The sequence below is a fragment of the Stenella coeruleoalba genome (assembly GCF_951394435.1).
Source record: "Stenella coeruleoalba genome assembly, chromosome: 10".
In the NCBI taxonomy this organism is placed as follows: Eukaryota; Metazoa; Chordata; class Mammalia; order Artiodactyla; family Delphinidae; genus Stenella; species Stenella coeruleoalba.
Window position 1 is genome coordinate 14,470,095 of NC_137156.1, and position 13,414 is coordinate 14,483,508.

Below are 13,414 nucleotides of genomic sequence, written 5' to 3' on the forward strand. Positions count from 1 at the left end.
GTGGAATTAGTTCTTTAAGAAGAAGCCAGTCATAATCAACATGTTCATCCTGTGACCTTACAAAGTAATTATTAAATTTGAGCTAAGGCTTCTTTGTTACTTTCCATGATAGAGAAAATTATATCTCTTTTGGATCATGAGCAATAATGTGGCATGTGTAATTCTACTTCACTTGTTTTACAATTGTGATCAACTTCAGATTAAAATATCTTCTGTATCCAGAACTTAGGAGTGGAACAATTTCTAGGTACATTGCTTATAGTGTGACCTAGATAATGTGATGACAGCCTTTGAAAGAACATCAAGACCACTCCATATATGTGCCATCTCAATATGACAGCTTGACTTACACACACAGCTTTTTCTGTATTAATATGTGCCCAACATCCCCAAACTCACTTTAAAACATGGACCAATCTGAGATGTTTTATGGTTGATTTTACAATTTGACCAACTGGGAAAGATGGGCCAGGAAGGTATTCTTGGATCAAAACTCAAAATGAGGGAGGCACAAGGCAATAGGACTTACTTGGTAAAGGTTACTCAAGCCACCATGTGTAGTAGATTTGAGGATAGCACTCAAGTTATAGTTATAAATACCAGCCACGCCACCCAGCTCTATGTGTAACATAGAATGGATGTCAGCTTTTGATTATCAAACATTTCAAAGGCAAAGCCATAAAGGGAGCTGTGGGAACTCCTTTACCCTAGAGATTCCAGCTATTACCACACGTGTTGGTTCTGAAAATTGACATGTTAAAGAAGGATAACTTCAATGGAGTTTAATGGCAGCATAGAATATTTGTATCCAAATTTCTTTATCTGGGCTCTTATTGTTTGGACATTTAACACGCCTTTCATATCTTATTTTCTCCCTGTTGAAAGCAATCTTGTACTGGAAATTGTAAATAAGTCTTTATATACCTACACCATGATTTTCCTGGTGGAACTTTCTAGAATTAGAATGGCTGGGTGAAAGTATTAGGCATTTTAAATGAATGGTTATATAGAATATCTATTTTTGAAGTGTCTGATGTTTAGGAGAGTCATTATCTGCCATACTGGTTAAATTTACCTTAAAGTGAAAATAATCCAGATTAACCTAAATATTAAAAATAAAAAAAGTGAATGGTAGGGGTACCCGTTTGGCAATGTGTGTAAAGAATGTAAAAGCATACTTGTAATAAAGCTGTGTCTAGTAACACTGCTTATTTGAAAAAAAAAAAAAAAGAGTATGCTATCGCCAGACACTAATATATAGAAGACAGCCAGCCTCCTAGAGTTGACCCTAGAAATGAAAACAAGATCTCTATGATGACATTTCTTGTATTTTAGGGGAGATCAGGGTTAAGTATCACACAGCACTTCCTGATAGACACAAACCTGAGTCATAGTTGGAATAAGGCTGTGATAATATTAAGGCACCAATAAATATTTAATTTTAATGTTCGTATCAGTGCCAAATATTGCACCTGGAGATAATAGCTGATTGGATCTGAACCAAGGGATGAATGAATGAACGCTGGCTGTGAACACTGATTTATGAATGTTTTACTTTATTTAAACTATTCTTTCAGACTACTCCTCCAAATCTATCCTGTGCTGTGGTTTGTGACTTTGGTTTTTCAACTGTTTTCTGTTTTTACCTCTACCTTTAGAATCTTTCATGTTTTCCATTCCACCTACTGGGGATAAATGTTTATTGTCTTGCTTTCTGATACGTCTTTCCTTTCCTTTGCATGCTATGACAAATGCTTTGTTTTGCTTGGACACAAATGATACCTGAAACATGTTGATGACATACTAAAGTTTCCTTCTATTTTGTCTCTCCTTAAATATCAAAAGGGATGTTGACCCAAAATACAATTCAGTTACTAAAACCACTAAAAATAAAATGAAATATTCTTTCATATTTGGAGTATTATCAAATGCTTCCTGCTTTTTGTTTTTCCTCTGTCTTCTCTGAAGAGGGAGAGGATTAAAGAAACTGAACTTAATAGAAGGATTGTTCAGAGAAAACATGTTTTTAGGTAACTTTATATATGTGATAAGGTGAATCAGTTGCCACATTACTCTTAAACAATTCCTCTAATTGTACTGGATGAGTCATATCTAAAAAATAGTTTTATTACTTTAAATCTGAAACATGCTGGTTATTTTAAAAACTCAAACTATCAGAAAAGTATAAAGATTAATATGAAAATAACCACATGGATTACTTCACCAAGGGATAACCACTGTTAATCTATTGATGAAAACTCTTTTTGATATCTCTTATGAATGCCTACATACACACATATGTGCCTGTACACCATTTTAAATAATTGGGATCACACTATATATACTGTACTTTATATATATATTTACCTATAGTGTATATTTGTACTGATTTTGAGCATTTTTTCATGACAAGAAAGATTCTATATTACTTTTAATGGTTGCAGGATATTGCCTTATTTATCCTGTAATTAATTAAAGTTTAAGAGAGAAAGAACACATTCTCTTTCCTTTCTCTTTCTTTTTTCCCTCACTCCCTTCTTCCTTTTTTTCCTTTCTTCCTGCTTAGGTGCCAGCCAAAATGGTCTCTAGAAAGGGTATATTAATTGAAAGTTTCATCAACAAATCTTAAGTGCCTGATATTCTATTCCCTTTTCAGTTCAGATTTTGATATTTTTTTACCTTTGCCAATCTACTAGTATGGTATATAGTTGCTTTAATTTGCATCTCTTTTGGTTATAAAAAAGAACATCTTTTCATGATTGCTGACCATTTTTTAACTTTTTCCTTTGAGTAATTGCCTATTCTTGTCATATTACATTATTTATTCTAAAGAATTTCTTTGAGCTTTTTGCATATTAAAGATAATTTTTTTGTCATATGCTTTATGAATACTACTTCCCAGTTTGTATTTTTATTTAAAAAATATGTTCAGTACGCTTCATTTTCCTCTTATAATGAAGTTCTTGGTTTTATGTGGTAAATTTGTCAGTGTTTTTGTTCTATGCTTCTGAGTTTTTATGATATGCTAAAAGATTTTCCCCACTATGTGATTATTTAAAACAAACAAAAAACCCTCCTAAATTTCAGCTAGCAATTTTATGGCTTAATTTTACTCTTTAAATAAATGAGGTAATGTTCCAGCATTATTGTTTTCTCCTCCAAATGAATATTTTTTTGTCCTGAACAATTGGCAATATTTTTCTACCATATGACCAGTTTATTGGCCCAATGACTTTATTGAAGAATAATTGGGAATGTTTTTGAACTCTATTTTGCCAAGTTTTCAAGTTATTTAATTGGGATTTTGAATGGGCATTTGAATAAATTTCTATAATGTTTTAATTGAATTCAGTGTATGACAAGAGAAGTTTATGTTTTTATAATGCAGTTCTATTCCAGAGAACATTTATTCATTTATTTATTCACATCTTTTTTCTCTTATGTCCTTTAGTAGGGTGTTGCAAGCTTGCTAATCATTATGCCAGTTTACTAATATGTTATCTAGTTGCTTTTTTATTTCTTTGATAATAACTGAGAAAGAACATCTTTTTATATTACTGTTGATCACTTTCTTCTTTGGGGACTTGCCAGTTTATATCCTCTTGAGTTTAAAAAACATAATTTGTAAGAATTCTTTGCATACTGAGTCTAGTAACCCATTGTCATATGTTTTGTAAATATTTCCCAGGTTGACTTTGTTTTCCAAATATGTTTGTAGTGCTTTTATTTTTCCGTTGTAAGGAAGTGTTTTATTTTATGTAGTCAATTTATCAGTCTTTTCGTTTAATGTTTCCTGGTTTTTATGATGAAAAAATGTATTAAGTTTATTCTGGTGTGGTGAGACCTTTAAATTTCAATCATTCTAATGGGTGTATAGGGGTATCTCATTGTGGCTTTAATTTGTCTCTGATGAGTAATGATGTTAAACATCTTTTTATGTATTTATTTGCCATCTGTATATCTCCTTTGGTGAAGAGTTTTTTCAAATATTTTGCCTAGTTTTTATTGGATTGTTTTATCTTATTATTGAGTTGTACAACATCAGAATATATTCTAGGTACAAGTTTTTTTGGGGGTATATATTTTGCAAATATTTTCTCCTGATCTGTGTCCTGCCTTTTCATTTTCATTATATGGTTCCTTGAAGAGCAAAAGACTTTAATTTTAAGTCCAGTTTATCAATTTTTTCCTTTTATGGATTATGATTTTTGGTGTCCTACTTTAAATATCTTTGCCAAGCACAGGGTCTCTAACATTGTGTTTTATTCTACAAGTTTTATAGTATTAGCTCTTATATTTAGTTCTATGTTCTTATCTGAGTTAATTTTATATATGTTGTGAGTTGTCAAATTTCATTTCTTTTTTGTACATAGCTATCTAATTAATTGTTTCAGTATCATTTGTTGAAAAGATAATCTTTTTTCCATTAAATGGCTTTGCAACTTTGTCAAAGATCAATTGACCGTATATGTGTCAGTTTTTGTTGTTGTTTTTGAACTCTATTATCTTCCATTAATCTATACGTCTATCTTTATGGCAACCACACTATCTTGATTACTGTAGCTTTATAATAAGTCTTGAAATCAGGTAATGTAAGTCCTCTTTGTTCTTCTTTTTAAAAATTAGTCCAAAACCTTTACCTTTCCTTATAAATTTTAGAATCAGCATGTCAGTTTCCACACAAAAGCCTGCTAGAATTATATCAATTCACATGTTGTGTAAGAATCTTCTAACCATATATTGTTACTCACTTCCCCAGGCACTTTGTGCTATTTTTTGTCATACATTTTACTTCTGCCTATGGAATGAACTCAGTACATTTTATTATTTTTGCTTTAAGCAATTATTCTTTAAGCTGATGTAAAAAATAAGAAAAGTACCTTTTATATCCACCTATATATTTACCATTTCTAGTGTTCTCCATTCCTCTGCTTAAATCCAAATTTCCTTTGGATATCATTTTCCTCTTGCTTGAAGGACTTCCTTTATCATTTTGTATGACAGCCATACATTCTTTCTGTTTTTGTATATATGCAAGTGTTTCTATTTTGCCTTTGATTTTGAAGGACATTTCCTCTGGGTCTATGGTTCCAGGTTGACAGCTGTGTACCTTACAATTGTTGCCCCACTGTGTTCTGGCTTGCATTGTTTGTGATAAGTATGCTGTCATTCTTACTTTTTTCCTCCATAATTAATGCACCATTTTTTCTCTGGATGCTTTTAAGATTTTGTCTTCTTCACTGTTTTGAAATAATTTTATTATAATGTGTCTTTTTCTTTTTTATTAGGTGTCATTTTCTTTATCTTCCTTGTCCTTGGGTCTGTTGAAACTAAATTTATAGTTTTAATCAAATTTGGAGAATATTTGGCCATTATTTTTAAAAAATATATTTTTTTTCTCCCTCTTTCCTATCTTTCTGGAACTCCATTTAAATGTATATTTGAATGATTGAGGTTCTCTCACAGTTCCTCGATATTGTCAACACTTTTTTCTCCCATCTTTTTCAGCTGAATCTTTTGCTTCTTTCAGGCATAAAAATATATCATTTTTTAAAACAATGGTAATTTTACCTTCCTCCTTTCCCATAATTATATTCTCAAAAAGTGTTTAATTGTATATATATATTAAAATGTTAAATAATGGAGTTAGTAACAGAAATTACTATTTATTATTGTCCTTGACTTTCACAGGAATGATTCTGGAGATTCACTATTAACCTTGAAGCTGACATGTACTTTGAGTTTAAATTTTTATCATGTTATGGGAGTATCTTTCTATCAAATGCCTTCTTAGCATCTGGTGAGATAATATTATATTTCTCTGTTGGTCTTTTAATATGGTGAATTTTCATGATACATTTTCTAATAATGAACCGTTGTTGTATTCCTGACATGATCACCACTTAGTAATGATTCATTAGTTATTCTTTCAGTGTACTGTTAGATTCAACTTGCTAATATTTTATTTAGATTTTCTTTTATTTTTTTTTTGCTTTATGAATAGGATTGGTCTTTGTCCAATGCTTGATACATACCTACATGTAATTTGAGTACACAATACTTTGCTGTTAGATATCAATAATGTTAGCACTCTTCCTTCCAATTTTTTTTTTTAAAAGCACTTTGTGTCAGGCACTGTGTTGAGCAAGAGTAATTTAAAGACAAATATGCTTTGGTTTCTGTCTTGGGGGAACACACCATCTAGTAGGGGAGTGAAACAAGGAAATAGACATTTACAAAATGATGTGAAAGTGCAATAGTAGAGGCGTATTCCTGGTAATCTGGGAGTACAGAGTGAATATTTATGGCATCTATGTGGCCAGAACATATGGTTGGTCAGTAAACACTGGTTGAATTGAACTCACCTTGTTTAGAAGAGAATTTTTAGGAGAGGCTTCACAGGAAAGTTGACTTTTGATATTATTGATAAATAAAGTTCCTTTCCCCTGAGAAGAACAAACTACAAAAACCACTAGAAGGTAGAGAGACCCGATTTTACTGTATCTTTCTTTTTTATAATCAGCACCTGCAATTTCAAATGGAAATTTTTTTTTGCCTTTGTGAATTTGTTATGAGTCATAGTTTCTGAAGTGGTTCCAAATCCTTTGTCAAAATCAACTAAACATGGCTACGCCCTGAGTTCAGAAAATAGTTTAATCGGTAAGTGGTTTGAATTCCAGAGGAATTTAGTTGTGATTCTTACCCTTTAATTATTGGAAATTATTTAGATTTAAAGGAAACAATTCACATGTTCTTCATATCCTATGTTTATTTTTCTTATATGTCAGCCTTCATATCTATTTTACCTATTTCCTTTATTCTTTTTCTACTGGTCACATTATATAGGATAGGAAGGGGGAGAAAGGAACAAACATGTATTGGTCATCTATACTGTGATCTATGCTGCCTGACAGTTCACAGCAATCCTTGAAAGAATATTCTTGTTTTCTTCATTTTCTCAATTGCGATTTACTCACGGGCACATGACTTAGTTATGGTGAGCTAGAATTCTTTTTTTTTTTTTTAAACATCTTTATTGGAGTATAATTGCTTTACAATGGTGTGTTAGTTTCTGCTTTATAACAAAGTGAATCAGCTATACATATACATATATCCCCATATCTCCTCCCGCTTGCATCTCCCTCCCACCCTCCCTATCCCACCCCTCTAGGTGGTCACAAAGCACCAAGCTGATCTCCCTGTGCTATGCGTCTGTGAAGCTAGAATTCTAATGCAGATGTGTTGGAGTCCAAAGACTACAGCCTTTCTACCATACCATGGAAAGAATTTGGTTTCAGAATGAAATAGATGTTTTTATATATTTATGATATACTTATGCCTTTATCTATGCAGGTCTAACAACTATTAACAAGCTGAACATGTAAGAATCCCTTGGTAATTTGATAAAAATGCATAACAGGGGTTTACCCGAGACTCTTGATTTAATTAATCACTTGAGGTGCCTTGGAATCTGCATCTCTAAGAAGTTCCTCAGGTGATTCTGATGTCCCGCCAGCTTTGGAAAGGAAAAATTTATGCCACTGTCCCAGTGGTAAAAATTATGTATGGATGTGAACTCATTAATACCTCTTACTGTGATCTTGGGTATTATCTATGGAGTCTTTGTCATAAGAGTTGAAATAGAAAGGGTGAATGTCCCCTGTGAAAGAAAGTGCTGACTCCCCACAGCATCTGGGGTCTTCATGGGTGAACCCAATGTAAAGATGTTATTTCTTAATGGAGATTCCTGTTCATCATCTTTTTCTAGGACAGTTCTTCTCAGTCCTGGCTGCACATTAGAATGGCAATGCCTCAGCCCCCAATAAAATTGGAATCTTTGGGGTGAGGCCCAAACAGCAATATTTCTTAAAATATTCCAAATGATCCTAATGCATAGTCAGGGTTGAGGACACTTTTCTCAAGTCGGGTAAAGTGATTTTGGGAAATGGGCTTCTTTTTTCTTTTGGAAATTGGGAAAAATCCTAATTAAAAATGTTGAAGGGCTTCCCTGGTGGTGCAGTGGTTGAGAGTACGCCTGCCGATGCAGGGGACATGGGTTCGTGCCCCGGTCCGGGAGGATCCCACATGCCGCGGAGTGGCTGGGCCTGTGAGCCGTGGCCGCTGAGCCTGCGCGTCCGGAGCCTGTGCTCTGCAATGGGAGAGGCCACGGCAGTGAGAGGCCCGCGTACCGCAAAAAAAAAAAAAATAAATTAAAAAAGTTGAATATTTTCCTTTTTAATTTTCTTTTTCAAAATCGTATACATTTAAGGTGTACAACTTGCTGATTTGATACACATATATAGGGAATGATTATAGCAGTCAAGTTAACATATTTTCTCACATAGTTACTATCTTTTTTTTTGATGACAACACTTGGAATCTATTGTCTTAGCAAATTTCCAGTGTTCAGTACACTATTATTAAGTTAGTCATCATGCTGTACATTAGATTCTATACTTATTCATCCTATATAGCTGCAACTTTCTACCCTTTGACCAACATCTCCCTGTCTCCCCCTCCTCCTCGCCCATACTCTTCTACTCTCTGCTTCTGTGTATTTGACTTTTTTGTTAGATTGCACATATAAATGAGATCATGCAGTTTTTTTACTGTCTGTGTCTGGTTTATTTCACTTAGTATAATGTCCTCTGGGTTCATCCATGTTGTTTCATATGGCTGAATCTCCTTCCTTTTTAAGGCTAAATTATATTACATATATACATATATGTATACATATATATATATAAAAATATTTTCTTATACATATATATAATATTTTCTTCATTTATTCATCCATAAATGGACATTTAGGTTGTTTTCATATCTTGGCTATTGTAAATAATGCTGCAATCAACATGGAAGCACAGATACCTGAATTTTTTTTTGTTTGCATTATTGACATTTTAAATATGAAAAGAAGTCAGGGATAAAAAGGTAACTAATGAAATAATATGTCTAACTGGAGCTTGTATTCTTCCCATCAACTTTACTCGTCTGAAACTACTACAAAAACACCCCATACTTTTATGCATTCTAAGATGTGTCTTGGGTTTTTAGGTAATCTGGAGGTAATTGTAGATGAATCTATAAGAAACATGAAGTTTATCACTGCTGTTTTAGGCTTAAATTGATCAACTCAGTTTTCTCCCACGTGTGTATTCTACAAATTGTTCATGTCAGCTGTGGGTCAGACACTCTATGGGATACGTAGGGTACAACTGAAAACAACACAGTTGTCGGCCTTGTTGCTTTCTAATGGGGCAGAGAGAGAGACAAATGAGATAAATATTACAAGATAACTAGGGAATGCTATGAGAACACTTAGGAAGAGAACCTCACATAAAAACATTTCAGAAATCCCCCAAAGTTCATTATCTTGCATTACCTGTACAGAGGCAAGAGAAAGAAGATATGGGATAAAATGAGTATTTCTCTGTGACAAAGGATCAACACATAAACACACACAAATACAACTCTCATTGTATGTGTGTGTGTATGTAAATTTTTGAATGATGTCCTAGAAATCTTTGTAATGGTTTTTATGTTCTATTTTTCATTTACCAATAACACGGTTTCACATTATACTATTATTATTCACTGTATAGAGATAAGGCAAATAAGATGGTAAAATCTGCACTGCCATCCCCACCTCTTGCTCTTCCATAATCATTCCGAGAGGTTCGAAGGCTGGGACTACAATTCTTATTCCGTGAGTTTCAGATTTGGGACAAAGCTTGCTGCACTACATTGACTCTTAGAATGAAGTGTTTGGGTTCCCCTTTTTATGTGAATAAACTTTATTGTTAATTTTTATGATATGTTTTCTTTTATTTTACACCTGCTGATTATCTACACATCAAAGGGAAGTTGGATGGCTTATATTTTCGATGATATTTGAAGATGGCTATGCTAACTGTGGTATTTCCCAAGCATTGCAGACATCTTTCTTTTCATTTCTAAGTATTGCAAATGCCCTTTTGTAACACAAAACTCATTTATAACCATTGAAATGTCATTTTTTTCCTAACCTTTTTTTCTTGAAAGTTTGAGTTCAGCTATTGACAAAGTTTTTTTTTTAATGCCCTGAGGATTTCCATTCAGGATAAAAAAAAAAAGAAAGAAAGACCACTTAACAAGAATGGTATTGTCTCCATGAATAGATATGGCAAAAGAATAAAGTCAATGTTAGGATTATCATTCTTGCCAATAGCCTTTCAGGTATATTTTGTAGACTAAATTGAGGGTGAAGGACAAGGAAAGGCTGGAAGGCATAAGCACAGGCATTCTTTTTTGGCTCAAGATACTTCAAACTCAGCTAGGGCAGGATTTTCACTTAAAAAGAAGTTTTTCTTCTAATGATCTCTTTAGGCGAAGATAACCCACCAACTGATACCAAAAAGCTTTTTATATTAGATGAGGGTGGAGTTATAACTGAAGAAGGATAAAAGCAAGTCTCTTCTCCAAAATAGTCTTGGTATTTTTATCCTTTGGAAGCCTACTTGAGTGCCCAGATAAATCTGTGTTAGCCTTCTTTATCTTTATATTGATAACAATATCATTAAAAATTTAAACAAAACAATAGAGGATGTTTTTGTTGAGTTATGAAAGGTAGAAACTTTCCTGTTCTTCTGACAGGTTCTAGGTAGATGCTTCTAAAATAAAGCATTTTGAATACAAAATGTGTACTTGGTTCTGTGTTAGTGTTGACTTTTAGCATAAACGGATGCTATTCCTCAGTCCTGTTCAAAGGGGAAACAACAATTTGAAGACTTTGCTTCTCTATCCATTGAAAATGAATTTCAAAAATTATTCACCTTCCAATCATGCTTATTTGTTAAAATTTATCAAATCAACTCTCTGCTGGTTTAAATTTCTATGTATCTTTTACTTCCACAGTATGACTTTTTTTTTTTTTTTTTTTTTTTTTTTTTTTTTTTGCGGTACGCGGGCCACTCACTCCTGTGGCCTCTCCCGCTGCGGAGCGCAGGCTCCGGATGCGCAGGCTCAGCGGCCATGGCTCACGGGCCCAGCTGCTCCGCGGCATGTGGGATCTTCCCAGACCGGGGCACGAACCCGTGTCCCCTGCATCGGCAGGCGGACTCTCAACCACTGCGCCACCAGGGAAGCCCCACAGTATGACTTTTAAAAATACTGAGGCGTTTTTCTGTGATGCTGCACCTATGAAATGTTCTATAGTCCGGAATTATCGATTGTGGCGAGTCATACAGGAAATGCTAGGTTATGACTCTTTGCCAGTCTTCCCTGAGACTTCCTTTTATCCATCCTCATGTAACGGCATGATACTTTCTCAGCACGGACACTGCAGACAGAGGTGGCTACGTTTCTCCTCCCAGTTCACATCCTGAAGAGGAAAAGAAATGCTCTACAAGCAGGTTGAACTTCAGAGTTTGCTCCAAGAGAGCAACAGTTTACATTTGTCAGAGTAAAAGGAAGACGCACGGTAGAGGGTGAACGCTGGGTGCTTGGAGTTAAGTGCCACTGCCCCCAGTCTAATGGGTAATAGCGTCATTAATTCTGCTGATTAACTTGGCCTTGGGGTTCATGGAAATGACATCCACCTCCTTTTTTTTAAGCTCAAACTGCGGAACGAGGGAACATAAAAAAACAAGCTAATTAGAGAGAAATCAGGAGAAAAGAAGCAGAGAGAAAAGAAAGACGGTTTGAGCATTAATGAGACTTGTTTGGGGAGAGAGTGTGACAGGCTCTTCAAAAGCATTATTGTCAGATGTGTCACTATTTCATAGCTGGCGAGAGCTACCTTTGAGCTTCATGCTGATAGTTAATGATTTGAAACTATAAAAAGATTGAAAAGGTAAAAGGGAATATGTCAGACTCAACTGGATTTTAATGAGCTTATTTTTTTTCCTAAGGAAAATAGCCTGGAAAGTATAGAAAGTTCACGTTCTTTCTATCCCTCACTCTCTGGATTTTCATTTCTTTCTTAGAGATACAGTTGGCAAAGGAACAATGGGCGAAGGATATCAAAGATCTAAACTCAAAGATCTGGGACGTTTTACTTTTCTGAGAAGATGGGTGGTACTGAGGGCAGCACAGGGGTTTGAATGACACAGTAAGGAGAGATTGATGGAGAAGACAGCAATAGCACTTGTTTGTTTTTTGGGGGACGTGCTGAGCAGAAGCCATCTTCACGCTGTGAGATGTAACAAAGAAATCCAAAGTGATTACCCAGGTTCATTTGTCAGTATCACTGCTTCAGCTATTGCTGTGTGCAACGATGAGATGACAAGGCACTTATTGCTGGTGGTTGGTTATTAGTCGCATTATAGGAAACATTAGAGCAGAGTAGGATACATAGACCAGGGAGACAATAGCTTTCTGGGCTCAGAACTCAGCAGGGTAGCCATGTCATTGAATTTGGTAGTGCCAATTTAATTAAAAAAAAATAAACTGGAAAGAAACTTTGAAAATGAATTCTGTGACCCCATTTTTACCTTAATAGTAGCTGTCAGGATTTCACTCCCTGGGCTCTCAGTTACGTGTTAGTAGGCTGAGCACACAGAGGAGGCTCACGTATGTTCAAAAGAATTGAATACTAGTGGGAAAATCAGAACCAAATTTCAATTTTTTTTCTAGATGATCTTCTTGTGGTCCTTGAAACATTAAATTCTGATTATGGTACAGTACCTAGGAACAAATTACTAATCAGGCACCAGGGTCAAATCAACTGCCTTACTAATGAGTTTCTGATGAATTCCTTTCTTAAATAAGATACCTACATTGCTGATTTGAAAGCGGTAGCCCAGTTCATTGCAAAGCAGCAGGGCTGCATATAGAATAGGGACCTGAATTCTTTTTTGTTTCTTCACAATTCCTCTTCCAGCATCCACTGACGCCAATAAATCTGAATTCACTGTGTGCCTGTAGTTGAGCTTGCTATGTCCAAATGTGTATTTTTTGGTCTACTTACCTGTAGAAGGATTGTAAACAGAACAGAATTGGAAATAACCACCTGAAGAAGATTTTGAGGGCAGGAGGGATTATTAAAAAAAAGAATTCTACTTAAAAACTTTCTATTCTAGAGTTTCAGAACACATTAAAACACTAATTCATTCTCAGATCAACCCCATATTATTGTACTAAGATAATTCTGCTCTGGGATAAATGGAGTCATGGAGGTTTAAATAAACTTCACCAGGGTTTTAGTCATTCTCCAATTTAAGACTAGACGCTTAGATATGTATTTCAGAACTTCTCTGACCTGCTCAAGGCACTATGTGTACACTCTTATTAATTTTAAATGACTTTTCTCCCAGATACTGTGGATTATTAAAATAAACTCTTTTGCAATGGCAAGCAAGATGGAGGCCCCTTAAGCCTCTTCTTTGGTGCTGGGTGTGGACAAAGTTCTACATGAAGCGTGGAAGATAGTTTT

At 34.7% G+C, this 13,414-nt stretch overlaps 1 protein-coding gene across 17 annotated transcripts in view; it reads left to right on the forward strand.

Annotated features, from left to right (window-relative positions):
* Positions 1-13,414, forward strand: part of RNF144B (ring finger protein 144B) — an 850,456-nt gene that overhangs the window by 374,670 nt on the left and 462,372 nt on the right. The window contains exon 13 of one of the 17 annotated variants that reach the window (XR_013830117.1): positions 5,692-5,730. The exons of the other annotated variants lie outside the window; for them this stretch is intronic. The gene's annotated coding sequence lies outside the window, so the exon portion shown is untranslated. Of the gene's footprint in view, positions 1-5,691; positions 5,731-13,414 lie in introns of those variants that run through there. 17 annotated transcript variants of the gene reach the window in all.